This window comes from Salvelinus alpinus, chromosome 30 (genome assembly GCF_045679555.1).
Source record: "Salvelinus alpinus chromosome 30, SLU_Salpinus.1, whole genome shotgun sequence".
Lineage (NCBI taxonomy): Eukaryota > Metazoa > Chordata > Actinopteri > Salmoniformes > Salmonidae > Salvelinus > Salvelinus alpinus.
The window spans coordinates 13,570,770-13,586,960 of NC_092115.1; the positions used below are offsets into that span (position 1 = coordinate 13,570,770).

At 46.8% G+C, this 16,191-nt stretch overlaps 1 long non-coding RNA gene across 1 annotated transcript; it reads left to right on the forward strand.

Moving 5' to 3' along the window:
- The first annotated feature begins 4,084 nt into the window (after positions 1-4,084).
- On the forward strand, positions 4,085-5,636 carry LOC139560088 (uncharacterized). Its single transcript, XR_011671863.1, has 4 exons — positions 4,085-4,246; positions 4,733-4,840; positions 4,938-5,014; positions 5,209-5,636. It is a non-coding gene; the product is annotated as an uncharacterized lncRNA (long non-coding RNA).
- Positions 5,637-16,191: the final 10,555 nt, after the last annotated feature.

Sequence of the window (16,191 nt, forward strand, 5' to 3'; positions counted from 1 at the left end):
GGAACAACCACTTTACAATAGTGCATCTAACTCTTTTAAGGGGGGGGGGGGTTAGAAGGATTACTTTATCCTATCCTAGGTATTCCTTAAAGAGGTGGGGTTTCAGGTGTCTCCGGAAGGTGGTGATTGACTCCGCTGACCTGGCGTCGTGAGGGAGTTTGTTCCACCATTGGGGTGCCAGAGCAGCGAACAGTTTTGACTGGGCTGAGCGGGAACTGTACTTCCTCAGAGGTAGGGAGGCGAGCAGGCCAGAGGTGGATGAACGCAGTGCCCTTGTTTGGGTGTAGGGCCTGATCAGAGCCTGAAGGTACGGAGGTGCCGTTCCCCTCACAGCTCCGTAGGCAAGCACCATGGTCTTGTAACGGATGCGAGCTTCAACTGGAAGCCAGTGGAGAGAGCGGAGGAGCGGGGTGACGTGAGAGAACTTGGGAAAGTTGAACACCAGACGGGCTGCGGCGTTCTGGATGAGTTGTAGGGGTTTAATGGCACAGGCAGGGAGCCCAGCCAACAGCGAGTTGCAGTAATCCAGACGGGAGATGACAAGTGCCTGGATTAGGACCTGCGCCGCTTCCTGCGTGAGGCAGGGTCGTACTCTGCGAATGTTGTAGAGCATGAACCTACAGGAACGGGTCACCGCCTTGATGTTAGTTGAGAACGACAGGGTGTTGTCCAGGATCACGCCAAGGTTCTTAGCACTCTGGGAGGAGGACACAATGGAGTTGTCAACCGTGATGGCGAGATCATGGAACGGGCAGTCCTTCCCCGGGAGGAAGAGCAGCTCCGTCTTGCCGAGGTTCAGCTTGAGGTGGTGATCCGTCATCCACACTGATATGTCTGCCAGACATGCAGAGATGCGATTCACCACCTGGTTATCAGAAGGGGGAAAGGAGAAGATTAATTGTGTGTCGTCTGCATAGCAATGATAGGAGAGACCATGTGAGGATATGACAGAGCCAAGTGACTTGGTGTATAGCGAGAATAGGAGAGGGCCTAGAACAGAGCCCTGGGGGACACCAGTGGTGAGAGCACGTGGTGCGGAGACAGATTCTCGCCACGCCACCTGGTAGGAGCGACCTGTCAGGTAGGACGCAATCCAAGCGTGGGCCGCGCCGGAGATGCCCAGCTCGGAGAGGGTGGAGAGGAGGATCTGATGGTTCACAGTATCAAAGGCAGCCGATAGGTCTAGAAGGATGAGAGCAGAGGAGAGAGAGTTAGCTTTAGCAGTGCGGAGCGCCTCCGTGACACAGAGAAGAGCAGTCTCAGTTGAATGACTAGTCTTGAAACCTGACTGATTTGGATCAAGAAGGTCATTCTGAGAGAGATAGCAGGAGAGCTGGCCAAGGACGGCACGTTCAAGAGTTTTGGAAAGAAAAGAAAGAAGGGATACTGGTCTGTAGTTGTTGACATCGGAGGGATCGAGTGTAGGTTTTTTCAGAAGGGGTGCAACTCTCACTCTCTTGAAGACGGAAGGGACGTAGCCAGCGGTCAAGGATGAGTTGATGAGCGAGGTGAGGTAAGGGAGAAGGTCTCCGGAAATGGTCTGGAGAAGAGAGGAGGGGATAGGGTCAAGCGGGCAGGTTGTTGGGCGGCCGGCCGTCACAAGACGCGAGATTTCATCTGGAGAGAGAGGGGAGAAAGAGGTCAAAGCACAGGGTAGGGCAGTGTGAGCAGAACCAGCGGTGTCGTTTGACTTAGCAAACGAGGATCGGATGTCGTCGACCTTCTTTTCAAAATGGTTGACGAAGTCATCCGCAGAGAGGGAGGAGGGGGGAGGAGGGGGAGGAGGATTCAGGAGGGAGGAGAAGGTGGCAAAGAGCTTCCTAGGGTTAGAGGCAGATGCTTGGAATTTAGAGTGGTAGAAATTGGCTTTAGCAGCAGAGACAGAAGAGGAGAATGTAGAGAGGAGGGAGTGAAAGGATGCCAGGTCCGCAGGGAGGCGAGTTTTCCTCCATTTCCGCTCGGCTGCCCGGAGCCCTGTTCTGTGAGCTCGCAATGAGTCGTCGAGCCACGGAGCAGGAGGGGAGGACCGAGCCGGCCTGGAGGATAGGGGACATAGAGAGTCAAAGGATGCAGAAAGGGAGGAGAGGAGGGTTGAGGAGGCAGAATCAGGAGATAGGTTGGAGAAGGTTTGAGCAGAGGGAAGAGATGATAGGATGGAAGAGGAGAGAGTAGCGTAAAACTTTTGAATGCTGGCGGTGCTTTCACTCTAGTGGTAGCATGAGACGGAGTCTACAACCCACACAAGTGGATCAGGTAGTGCAGCTCATCCAGGATGGCACATCAATGCGAGCTGTGGCAAGAAGGTTTGCTGTGTCTGTCAGCGTAGTGTCCAGAGCATGGAGGCGCTACCAGGAGACAGGCCATTAGTCAGGAGACGTGGAGGAGGCCGTAGGAGGGCAACAACCCAGCAGCAGGACCGCTACCTCCGCCTTTGAGCAGGAGGAGCACTGCCAGAGCCCTGCAAAATGACCTCCAGCAGGCCACAAATGTGCATGTGTCTGCTCAAACGGTCAGAAACAGACTCCATGAGGGTGGTATGAGGGCCCGACGTCCACAGGTTGGGGTTGTGCTTACAGCCCAACACCGTGCAGGACGTTTGGCATTTGCCAGAGAACACCAAGATTGGCAAATTCGCCTTCCTATGCTTCCTGGCTGATGTTTTGGTCACTTTTGAATGCTGGCGGTGCTTTCACTCTAGTGGTAGCATGAGACGGAGTCTACAACCCACACAAGTGGATCAGGTAGTGCAGCTCATCCAGGATGGCACATCAATGCGAGCTGTGGCAAGAAGGTTTGCTGTGTCTGTCAGCGTAGTGTCCAGAGCATGGAGGCGCTACCAGGAGACAGGCCAGTACATCAGGAGACGTGGAGGAGGCCGTAGGAGGGCAACAACCCAGCAGCAGGACCGCTACCTCCGCCTTTGAGCAGGAGGAGCACTGCCAGAGCCCTGCAAAATGACCTCCAGCAGGCCACAAATGTGCATGTGTCTGCTCAAACGGTCAGAAACAGACTCCATGAGGGTGGTATGAGGGCCCGACGTCCACAGGTTGGGGTTGTGCTTACAGCCCAACACCGTGCAGGACGTTTGGCATTTGCCAGAGAACACCAAGATTGGCAAATTCGCCACTGGCGCCCTGTGCTCTTCACAGATGAAAGCAGGTTCACACTGAGCACGTGACAGACGTGACAGAGTCTGGAGACGCCGTGGAGAACGTTCTGCTGCCTGCAACATCCTCCAGCATGACCGGTTTGGCGGTGGGTCAGTCATGGTGTGGGGTGGCATTTCTTTGGGGGGCCGCACAGCCCTCCATGTGCTCGCTAGAGGTAGCCTGACTGCCATTAGGTACCGAGATGAGATCCTCAGACCCCTTGTGAGACCATATGCTGGTGCGGTTGGCCCTGGGTTCATCCTAATGCAAGACAATGCTAGACCTCATGTGGCTGGAGTGTGTCAGCAGTTCCTGGAAGAGGAAGGCATTGATGCTATGGACTGTACCGCCCGTTCCCCAGACCTGAATCCAATTGAGCACATCTGGGACATCATGTCTCGCTCCATCCACCAACGCCACGTTGCACCACAGACTGTCCAGGAGTTGGCGGATGCTTTAGTCCAGGTCTGGGAGGAGATGCCTCAGGAGACCATCCGCCACCTCATCAGGAGCATGCCCAGGCGTTGTAGGGAGGTCATACAGGCACGTGGAGGCCACACACACTACTGAGCCACATTTTGACTTGTTTTAAGGACATTACATCAAAGTTGGATCAGCCTGTAGTGTGGTTTTCCACTTTAATTTTGAGTGTGACTCCAAATCCAGACCTCCATGGGTTGATAAATTTGATTTCCATTGATCATTTTTGTGTGATTTTGTTGTCAGCACATTCAACTATGTAAAGAAAAAAGTATTTAATAAGAATATTTCATTCATTCAGATCTAGGATGTGTTATTTTAGTGTTCCCTTTATTTTTTTGAGCAGTGTAGTTCAAGAGGAGGCGGTCAGACCTTTTTCTGAAATCACTTGGGCCTCAAATGAATTTTTGAAAACCTGGGCATTATTTAAAAGGCAAATCCCTCCCACAATAAATAGAGACAACTTCCTCATGCTGAACAAAGATTGTCAGACGGACTCGCTGAACAGAATCTTCCCACATCACAGCTCAGTCGGTGCTCTGTCTTCTGAAACAACATCATGCTTTTCCTATTATTTTGTGTTGGATGTGTTGCTTTGTCTGCAGGGCAATCCTCTGGTAAGTTATCAATTCAACATGTTTTTAATGTTCATGATTTGAAAAGAAAATGTCAGAGGTTTAGTCCAGAAAACAGTGACTGTTGAAGCATGACCAAACCCAGATATCAGTGAAGATGTGTCTTCCAGTCATTAGTAGTGAGCATGAGTAAGTCAACAACAACAAAAATGATGTGTGGAAAAGAATAGAACAATTCAATTGAACAAATCAGATGATTGAATGTGGATCAAATGCTGATATTTAAAATAGAGTAGGAAGTAGAGAAGTGTGATGACTACTGTGAAAACAACTTTATTTTGGATTTTTGTGATCATAAAGTAGATATACTAGAATGGGTACTAGTCTGTTTGGGCTATCATTCCACTCCTTATAATGTAATGTTTTGCATAAGACACGGAGTACAGGGAGTGGAATGTTTAGCCTAAAACAGGTATGGATTTCAGGCTAATGAGAGATACAGCTTCATGTCAATATTTACCCCATCAGCTTCAACTACAATGGGACCAAGGACTATCACGACACAGGTGACAACACCTCCAACTCTTACTACCCCTTACGTGGACCCACCTTTTGGTACTAAACCCCTGGAAAGTGGTGGGTATTTAAGCATAAAGTAAATACATTGAATTATGATACTTGGCTAATTGTCTTTATATACTGAAATAATTTGAATATTCTTGCCCAAATATAGGATTTGCAATTCTTCAGGTCGCTGTCCAATCGTATCAGGAGCTAAATGAGACCACAGTTGATTCTTTCTTCAGTCAGGTAACATTCAATCATGGTGTTTTTTTTTGTTGTTTTTTTTTTAATCTATATCCCAGGTAGCAATGTATGTATATATTTTATATAAAGTTCCAATGCATATGATTGATCTATTATACAAGTATTTATATTGGAAAATAATATCTAGATTAGATGAGCTTGAGTTGAACTAAATAGTGATCCATTTTCTCTACTAGATCTACAACATCGTTCGGGCACAGCGACCTGATCTGAAATTTCGACTGACCGTGAAAACTGTCCAGAAAGTTTGATGGATTATGATCCAAGGCATAGCAGATTGAAGTTCTAATGGTACATCATGTTCTGCAGATGTGAACTATTGTACTGTATTTTCAATGATTTTATGCTGTTTAATATCAGTCATTATATTAATGTTAATAATATATTTGAACGTATCATTTAATTGACTTATATTGACATGCTGCACATTCCTGTCACCATCTGGGGGAGGAGCTGTAATTCAAGAGTTATGTCACAACTTTTTCCACTTTCATAGAATCTTGTCATCTGTTTCCAGTGTTTTCTGATGGATTTGATGTTGGGCTGAATAGTCCTAACTACTGTAATCTTTTCTTTGGCTATAAACATGTTACAAATACTGCAACTGTTCTCACACTCATGTTAATTCAACAGATCCAGTGACTTCAGTCTTTTTTTATATCAAACATAAAGTGACTTCCCTGAAAAGAACAGTCCAACCCACCCCCAAAAAATGTATATGTAACTTTTTTCATTCATAAAAAAATAATGACAATGTGTACAAATTAAGCTAAACTTTGATAACTACTAGCCACATTTTTTTGTGCAAGCAAGGGGTTTCTCTCCAAAGCTAAATAAATTGGTGTATTAATTTATAACACAAACATAAATATTGTTAAGCGTTTTTAATTGAGTATTCACAAATATCAACGTAAAAAATGTACCATGTACATTTTAGAACGATGTTTGAAACTAAGTCACGTAGGCCTATGTTATTATGAACATACTGAACCAGAGGGCTCCAGAGAGTGTAGCCTACATTTATTTTACCTGAGTAGCCAGCAGCATACCATCCTGCATCCCACTGCTGGCTTACTTCTGAAGCCAATCAGGATTGTCCTTGGATGGGAAACCAGATGCTGCTGGAAGTGGTGTTGGAGTGCCAGTAGGAGGCACCTTTACCTTTGGTCTAAAAAAAAATATCCCAATGCCCCAGGGCAGTGATTGAAGACGTTAAACAGGTGTCCTGACTCTCTGTGGTCACTAATAAAAATCCCATGGCAGTTATCATAAGAGTAGGGGTATTAACCCTGGTGTCCTGGCTAAATTCCCAATCTGGCCCACATACCATCACGGTCACCTAATCATCCCCAGTTTACAATTGGCTCGTTCATCCCCCCTCCTCTCCCCTTTAACTATTCCCCAGGTCGTTGCTGTAAATGAGAATGTGTTCTCAGTCAACATGCCTAGTTATTTATATAACCAGGTAAGTCAATTAAGAACAAATTCTTATTTACAATGACGGCCTAACCTGGACGACACTGGGCCAATTGTGCGCCGCCCTATGGGACTCCCAATCACGGCTGTTTGTGATAGAGCTGGGAATCGAACCAGGGTCTGTAGTGACACCTCTAGCACTGAGATACAGTGCTTTAGACCACTGCACAACTCGGGATCTGTATAATATGAGTATTCCTTCCCAAATCCTTCTGCTGAAATGCTTAACTGTACAGTTGGCTGATTCATATGTGAGGCAAATACAGTTGTTGGTGCAATTCTTTAATCTTACTGAGCCCACTTCCTGCAAAGGCATGAGACAGGCAGGGCTAGAATCAGATTGTGGAGTATGTTTGACATCGGGTGTGTTCGTAAATTCAATCTGGAGTGCCAGAGTGCGCTCTGGGCGTTCGTAAATTCAGAGCGTTTCGCTCTCGGAGCGCACACTGGACGACCTGGCCGTGGAGTAGGGTTGATACGAGCGTTCTGACCTCACAACGACAGTCAAGCTAACTAGCTAACGTTGGCTAGCTTGCTAGCTACTTCCAGACACAAATGAGAGAACAATCTCACTCTGACCATTTTACTCGCCCTAGCATAGCTGGTTAGGCTGTTTTCATGTTGTCCAGAGTGTTGGTGACTGGCAACAATTTAATAAAGCTTTTTTACTTTACTGACACCGGCGATATTCAACCGGTGTTGAGCGTTCATTTATTCTGCGCTCTGGCACACAGACGAGATTGCTCTGAAATCGGAGTAGATATTATTATTATTTTTTTACAAACGCACCCATTGTATTGTCATTTAGTGGGGACTTGAGTTTCAATTTGTATTAGTCGCATGTACGGGACACGCATGTTATACATCCTCCAACAAAATGTTTACTTGCAGGTTCCTTCTTGACAATGGAACAACAATGAGAAACAGTAAAAAATAAGAATATGAACATAAAGCAAATGGCAGTAGAATATCGGACATTACCAGGGACGTTACTGGATAAAGTAGTAGGGATACACTCTTACCTACAATCAGGTCTTTGAGGCTGCAGTAGTTGGCTTATCCAAGACTCTGAGATGGCATCACCCTGGTAAAGAACAGAAGTGTCACTTGAGAACATGCAAGAGACCACTGTGTGTGGAAGGGAAGAATGATTGATGGATTGCTTTGTGATGGAGACAAAAGGACCTAAATCCTCACAATATGTCACTTTGACCAAATGTGCTCCTGGTGACCTTTGAAGTGACCTTCGGGGACCTTTTTCTAGCTTACCAACATGCAGCATGTGGAAGACTCCTCGGTTTGATAGAGGGTGAAGGTGAGGTTGTTCACATTTTTGATGCTAGGAGACATTTTCTTGGCTCATATGGGGTCACAGAAACAAACTGAGGAATCAAAGTGCAGATTTCATTAAATACACAAAACCAGCAAATGGATCTCAAAACCTCATACAGATAGTGTTAAAGGACATGGAATTTAATGAAATAAATGCTGTAACCAAACTCGTATACTGCAGGCATGTGTATGTGTTTACTGTTCAGGGAATGTGTATGTGTTTGGTGTTCAGGGCATGTGTATGTGTTTAGTGTTCAGGGCATGTGTATGTGTTTGGTGTTCAGGGAATGTGTATGTGTTTGGTGTTCAGGGCATGTGTATGTGTTTAGTGTTCAGGGCATGTGTATGTGTTTGGTGTTCAGGGAATGTGTATGTGTTTGGTGTTCAGGGCATGTGTATGTGTTTAGTGTTCAGGGCATGTGTATGTGTTTGGTGTTCAGAGCATGTGTATGTGTTTGGTGTTCAGGGCATGTGTTTACTGTTCAAACACATACTATTGTTGCTGGAAACGTTTTTATTTAGACATTTTTACAAGCATTTCATAAGTGTCAAAAGCTTTTATTGACAATTACATGAAGTGTATGCAAAGAGTCAATATTTGCAGTGTTGATCCTTCTTTTTCAAGACCTCTGCAATCCGCCCTGGCATGCTGTCAATTAACTTCTGGGCCACATCCTGACTGATGGCAGCCCATTCTTGCATAATCAATGCTTTGAGTTTGTCAGAATTTGTGGGGTTTTGTTTGGCCACCCGCCTCTTGAGGATTGACCACAAGTTCTCAATGGGATTAAGGTCTGGGGAGTTTCCTGGCCATGGACCCAAAATATCAATGTTTTGTTCCCCGAGCCACTTAGTTATCACTTTTGCCTTATGGCAAGGTGCTCCATCATGCTGCAAAAGGCATTGTTCGTCAGCAAACTGTTCCTGGATGGTTGGGAGAACTTGCTCTCGGAGGATGTGTTGGTACCATTCTTTATTCATGGCTGTGTTCTGAGGCTAAATTGTGAGTGATCCCACTCCCTTGGCTGAGAACCAACCCCACACATGAATGGTCTCAGGATGCTTTACTTTTGGTATGACACAGGACTGATGGTAGCGCTCACCTTGTCTTCTCCGGACAAGCTTTTTTCCGGATGCCCCAAACAATCGGAAAGGGGATTCATCAGAGAAAATTACTTTACCCCAGTCCTTAGCAGTCCAATCCCTGTACCTTTTGCAGAATATCAGTCTGTCCCTGGTGTTTTTCCTGGAGAGAAGAGGCTTCATTGCTACCCTTCTTGAAACTAGGCCATCCTCCAAAAGTCTTTGCCTCACTGTGCGTGCAGATGCACTCACACCTGCCTGCTGCCATTCCTGAGCAAGCTCTGTACTGGTGGTGCCCCGATCCCGCAGCTGAATCAACTTTAGGAGACGGTCCTGGCGCTTGCTGGACTTTCTTGGGCGCCCTGAAGCCTTCTTCACAACAATTGAACCGCTCTCCTTGAAGTTCTTGATGATCAGATAAATGGTTGATTTAGGTGCAATCTTACTGGCAGCAATATCCTTGCCTGTGAAGCCCTTTTTGGGCAAAGCAATGATGACGGCACGTGTTTCCTTGCAGGTAACCATGGTTGACAGAGGAAGAACAATGATTCCAAGCACCACCCTCCATTTGAAGCTTTCAGTCTGTTATTCGAACTCAATCAGCATGACAGAGTGATCTCCAGCCTCGTCCTCGTCAACACTCACACCTGTGTTAACGAGAGAATCACTGACATGATGTCAGCTGGTCCTTTTGTGGCAGGGCTAAAATGCAGTGTAAATGTTTTTTGGTGATTCAGTTCATTTGCATGGCAAAGAGGTACTTTGCAATTAATTGCATTTCATCTGATCACTCTTCATAACATTCTGGAGTATATGCAAATTGCCATCATAAAAACTGAGGCAGCAGACTTTGTGAAAATTAATATTTGTGTCATTCTCAAAACTTTGGGCCACAACTGTAATGTACTTGTCCTCTTGCTCAGTTGTGCACCGGGAACTCCCACTCCTCTTTCTATTCTGGTTAGAGACAGTTTGCGCTGTTCTATGAAGGGAGTAGTAGTACACAGCGTTGTTTCTTGGCAATTTCTCACATGGAATAGCCTTCATTTCTCAGAACAAGAATAGACTGACGAGTTTCAGAAGAGAGGTCTTTGTTTCTGGCCCAGCCTGTAATCGAACCCACAAATGCTGATGCTCCAGATACTCAACTATGCTAAAGATGTCCAGTTTTATTGTTTCTTTAATTAGCACAACAGTTTTCAGCTGTGCAAACATAACTGCAAAAGGGTTTTCTAATGATCAATTAGCCTTTTAAAATGATAAACTTGGATTAGCTAACACAACGTGCCATTGGAACACGATTGATGATAATGGGCCTCTGTACACCTATGTAGATATTCCATAGAAAATCAACCGTTTCCAGCTACAATAGTAATTTACAACATTAACAATGTCTACACTGTATTTCTGATCAATTTGATGTTATTTTAATGGTAAAAAAAAGTGCTTTTCTTTCAAAAACAAGGACCTTTCTAAGTGACCCAAACCTTTGAACGGTAGTGTTTATAAAAAAAATCAAATAATTGCTTTGCTCAAGTCATAATAAATTAAATTAAAAATCCATCAAAATCTGTCTGTTTAGGATAGAGATATCTATCTATCTATCTATCTATCTATCTATCTATCTATCTATCTATCTATCTATCTATCTATCTATTATCTGATCGGGCTGCGTCTCAATCATGACCGTGTCTACATAGGACGACATCAAGGTCCAGACCTCTGTAATTTTTCCTAAATTGAAGAAAAGTAGATTCATAAAAATATATATTTTGTACACAATAAAAATCAATTATAGGTCAGCATCTAAATATTGCTCCCAGCGTTGATCAAAGCTCAGAACGCTTATATTCTTGGGGTGCGTTCATAAATTCGCTCTGGTTGTACTCTGATTGCAGAGCACTCTTGTCTGAGTGTGCCAGAACGCAGAATATCTGATGAATTTCCAAACGGACAATCTGACAATGCTCTGAATTTACAAATGCCCAGGGCGCACTCTGAGCGCACTCTGGCACTCCAGATTGAATTTATGAACACAACCTGAGTTCTAATCACGCCTGCTCCTTTGCAAACGACTGGAATGATGAACAGTAGTTTGTTCGTTATGTTCCCCTGCGTCCCCTGGATTTGTTTTTTTTCGCAGCAAATTCACCACTCTCTCAAACGGCTAACTCTGCCCTCTTGCAGCACAGGCCGAACAAACTACCCCAGCTCGGAGTCGGCTCACTAGAGAAGTAGATAATGGATACATCTCTGATAGTTTAAAACTATCAAGAGCAGTGAGACAGGGTTGCTCGCTCTCACTGTATCTATCTCTAATTGGAATTGAAATACGAGCTATAAAGTAAAAAAATATATAGAGATCGAAGGATTAGACATGTATGGTTTTATGACCAAGATTTCTACCTTTGCAGAAGATGCCACCTTCCATCTCTGTCCTCGTTCGGCCTCCATAAGTGCACTCACCAAAGATTTAGATGGTTTTGCCAATCTATCCGGTCTGAAACCAAATCATGACAAGTGCTCACTACTTCGACTGGGATCTTTAAGAAACTCCAACTTTGTATTACCATGTAGTTGTCATGACTTCCGCCGAAGTTGGTGCCTCTCCTCCTCCTCTCCTACTTTATAATTTATTCCCTATTTAACCCTCTGGTTCCCACATGGTTTTGTGTGTGTTTGTTCTTTGTTTAGTGTTCAGGACTTCTGTGAGCTGGTATGTTTTTCCCTGCGTGGAAATCATTGTTGTTTCTTTTTGAGTAAAGTACATATTTTACTCAGTTATGTGTCCTGCGCCTGACTCCGTCCTAACCGTTGCACACTGACACTTGACAGAAACACGCACCAAAAAAAAAAAAATGGAGTCAGCAGGTGCACCCAGTCCTCTGTTACAGGTGGAGGAGCGGTCCAGCAGCACGCGACGATGCTCCAAAATCTGGGCACAGCCATGGATTGCGTGCTGCACACCATGGAGCGATGGGAGAGAGGGAGTTTTCCCACACCCCCATCAACTTCACCCCAACCCACACCGCTGTCCACCCCTCCGTCACCTGGACCCAGTGGGATTCGGCTCTCGCTCCCGAGGGCATATGATGGGACGGCTGCCGGGTGCCAGGGATTCCTGCTCCAGTTGGAGCTATACCTGGTGACCGTCCACCCGGCTCTCTCGGGACACGAGAGCGTGTCCGCCCTCATCTCCTGTTTGTCGGGGAAAGCGCTTGAGTGGGCCAACGCCGAATGGTGAGGAATAGACGCAGCGTTGGTCCACTATGAGAATTTCACCTGCCGCTTCCGGGCGGTCTTCGATCATCCACCTGAGGGGAGAGCGGCGGGGGAACGCTTGTTCAATCTCAGACAGGAGATGAGGAGCGCACAGGACTTCGCACTGGACTTCAGGACCCTGGCTGCCAGCGCGGGATGGAATGAGAGGGCTCTGCTCGACCAGTACCGGTGTAGTCTACGTGAGGACGTTCGTCGGGAGCTGGCCTGCAGGGACACCACCCTTACCCTCGACCAGCTGGTGGATTTATCCATCCGGCTGGATAACCTGTTGGCCACCTGCGGACGTCTGGATCGTGGTCAATCCATTCCATCCCCCAGCACCTCCGATCCTACACCTATGGAGCTCGGAGGTGCTGCTCTAAGGGTGACCGGAGGGGGGGCCATTCCCTGCACCACCTGTGGCCCCAGAGGGCACACTGCTAGTCGGTGCTGGGGAGATTCCCCAGGGAGTCGAGGCAGCAGGCAGGGCACTGGTGGATCATCCCAGGTGAGTAGGCACCCGACTCACCCAGAGCTCCCTGTTGCGCAAATGTGTGTATGTATAGAATTTCCTGAGTTTTCCCCGCATTCCCAGCGCTAGTAGATTCAGGCGCAGCTGGGAACTTTATTGACCGTTCATTTGCACTTAGATTAGGGATCCCTATTGTTCCTGTTGATGTGCCCTTCCCTGTACATGCCTTAGTCGTCCTTTAGGGTCGGGCCTGATTAGGGTGGTCACAGCTCCACTATGTATGATAACGCAGGAGGGTCATAAGGAGAGAATTAGTCTCTTCCTGATCAATTCTCCTGCGTTTCCTTTGGTGTTGGGGCTTCCCTAGTTGGCCTATCATGACCCCACTATTTTGTGGCAACAGAGGGATCTCAAGGGATGGTCACGTCAGTGCTCAGGGAGGTGTGTAGGTGTGTCCATAGGTGCAACTACGGTGGAGAGTCCAAACCAGGTCTCCACCATGCACATCCCCCCTGAATATGCCGATTTGGCTCTCGCCTTCTGTAAAAAGAAGGCGACTCAACTACCACCCTATCGACGGGGGGATTGTGCGATAAATCTCCTGGTAGACGCAGCACTTCCCAGGAGTCACGTGTATCCTCTGTCACGTGTATCCATCAGATCACGGTTAAGTACAGTTACCCGCTGCCTCTCATAGCCAGTCATTGACCGAGTCATTGCACGGGGCACGCTTCTTCACCAAATTGGATCTCAGGAGCGCTTACAACCTGGTGCGTATCCGGGAGGAGGATAAGTGGAAGACGGCATTTAGTACCACCTCTGGGCACTATGAGTACCTCGTCATACCGTACGGGTTGATGAATGCTCCATCAGTCTTCCAATCCTTTGTAGACGAGATTTTCAGGGACCTGCACGGGCAGGGTGTAGTGGTGTATATAGATTACATTTTAATATACTCCGCTACACGCGCCGAGCATGTGTCCCTGGTGCGCAAGGTGCTTGGTCGACTGTTGGAGCATGACCTGTACGTCAAGGCTGAGAAATGTCTGTTCTTCCAACAGTCCGTCTCCTTCCTAGGGTACTGCCTGTCCGCGGCAGACGTGGAGATGGAGAATGACCGCATTTCAGCCATGCGTAATTGGCCGACTCCAACCACGGTAAAGGAGGTGCAGCGGTTCGTTACGTACGTTACGTACGGAGCCCACTCCCACCCAGTGTCCAATTGGGCGTCTGTACGTTCCGTCTGATGTCCGTGATCGATTGATCTGTTGGGCCCACACGTCACCCTCCTCTGGTCATCCCGGCATCGGTCGGACAGAGCGCTGTCTTGGTGGGAAGTACTGGTGGCCCACTTTAGCTAAGGACGTGAGGGTTTATGTTTCCTCCTGCTCGGTGTGCGCCCAGTGCAAGGCACCTAGACACCTGCCCAGAGGGAAATTACAACTGTCTAATCTGTCTCCGTTTCAGTGTGTACTAGGTTATCAGCCGGTCCTGGCACCGTGGGATCAGAGCCAGATCGAGGCACCTGTGGTGGATGAATGGTTTCGGCGCTCGGAGGAGACATGGGACGCTGCCCATGTGCGCCTGCAACGGGCCATCAGGCGACAGAAGGCGAGCGCCGACCGCCACCGCAGTGAGGTCTGGCTCTCGAAGCTGGGTCCGCGGTTTTTGGGACCATTTAAAGTCCTGAGGAGACTGAACGAGGTGTTGTAGGTTACAGCTTCCCCTTGATTACTGTATTAACCCCTCGTTCCATGTGTCTCTCAGGCCGGTGGTGGCTGGTCCGCTCCAGCAGTCTGAGGTGCGGGAGGTTCCTCCGCCCCCTCTGGACATCGAGGGGGCCCCGGCGTATACTGTGCGAGCCATCATGGACTCAAGGCGTCGGGCGAGAACCTCTGATTCCCACATGGTTTTGTGCGTGTTTGTTCTTTGTTTAGTGTTCAAGACTTCTGTGAGCAGGTGTGTTTTTCCCTGTGTGGAAATCATTGTTGTTTCTTTTCGAGTAAAGTTCGTATTTTACCCAGTCATGTGTCCTGCGCCTGACTCCGTCCTAACCGCTGCACACTGACACTTGACAGTAGTGTATCAATTACATGGCCAGACGGGCTAGTAAATGTTCTTGTAATACATACCGTGCATTAGAAAAGTATTCAGACACCTTCCCTTTTTCTGCATTTTGTTACATTACAGCCTAATTCTAAAATTGATTAAATTAAAGCAAATTATCATTAATCTACACACAATACCCCATAATTCTATTTTTTTTTTTGCAAATGTAAAAAAATAATAATAGAGAAATACCTTATTTACATAATTATTCAGACCCTTTTCTACGAGACTCACATCCGGTTTCCATTGATCATCCTTGAGATGTTTCTAGAACTTGATTGGAGTCCACCTATGGTCAATTCAATTGATTGGACGTGATTTGAAAAGGCACAAACCTGTCTATATAAGGTCCCACAGTTGACAATGCATGAACAGAGCAAAAACCAAGCTATGAGGTCGAAGAAATTGTCTAAAGAGCTCCGAGACAGGATTGTGTTGAGGCACAGATCTGGGGAATGGTACCAAAAAATGCAGCCTCCATTATTCTTATAATAGAAGAAGTTTGGAATCACCAAGACTCTTCCTAGAGTTGGTCACCCGGCTAAACTGAGAAAATGAGGGAGAAGGGCCTTTGTCAGGGAGGTGACCAAGAACCCAATGGACACTCTGACAGAGCTGCAGAGTTCGTCAGTGGAGATGGGAGAACCTTCCAGAAGGACAACCATCTCTGTAGCACTCCACTAATCAGGCCTTTATGATCGAGTGGCCAGACAGAAGTCACTCCTCAGTAAAAGGCACATGACAGCCTGCTTGGAGTTTGTCAAAGGGAACCTAAAGGACTCTCAGACCATGAGAAACAAGATTCTGTAGTTTGATGAAACGAAGATTGAATGCTTTGGCCTAAATACCAAGTGTCACGTCTAGAGGAAACCTGGCACCATCCCTACGGTGAAGAATGGTGGTGGCAGCATCATGCTGTGGGGATGTTTTTTAGAGGCAGGGACTCTGAGACAAGTCAGGATCGAGGGAAAGATGAACAGAGCAAAGTACAGAGAGATCCTTGATGAAAACCTGCTCCAGGGCGCTCAGGAGCTCAGACTGGGGTGAAGGTTCATCTTTCCAACAGGACAATGATCCTAAGCAGACAGCCAAGACAACGCAGGTGTGGCTTCGGGATAAGTCTCTGAATGTCCTTGAGTGGCCCAGCCAAAGCCCGGAGTTGAACCCGATCTAACATCTCTGGAGAGACCTGAAAATAGCTGTGCAGCGACGCTCCCCATCCAACCTGACAGAGCTTGAGAGGATCTGCAGAGAAAAATAGGAGAAACTCCCCAAATACAGGTGTGTCAAGCTTATAGCGTCATACCCAAGAAGACTCAATGTTGTAATTGCTGCCAAAGGTGCTTCAACAAAGTACTGAGTAAAGGGTCTAAATACTTACTTAAATGTGATATTTCAATAGTTTTTTTATACATTTGCTAAAATT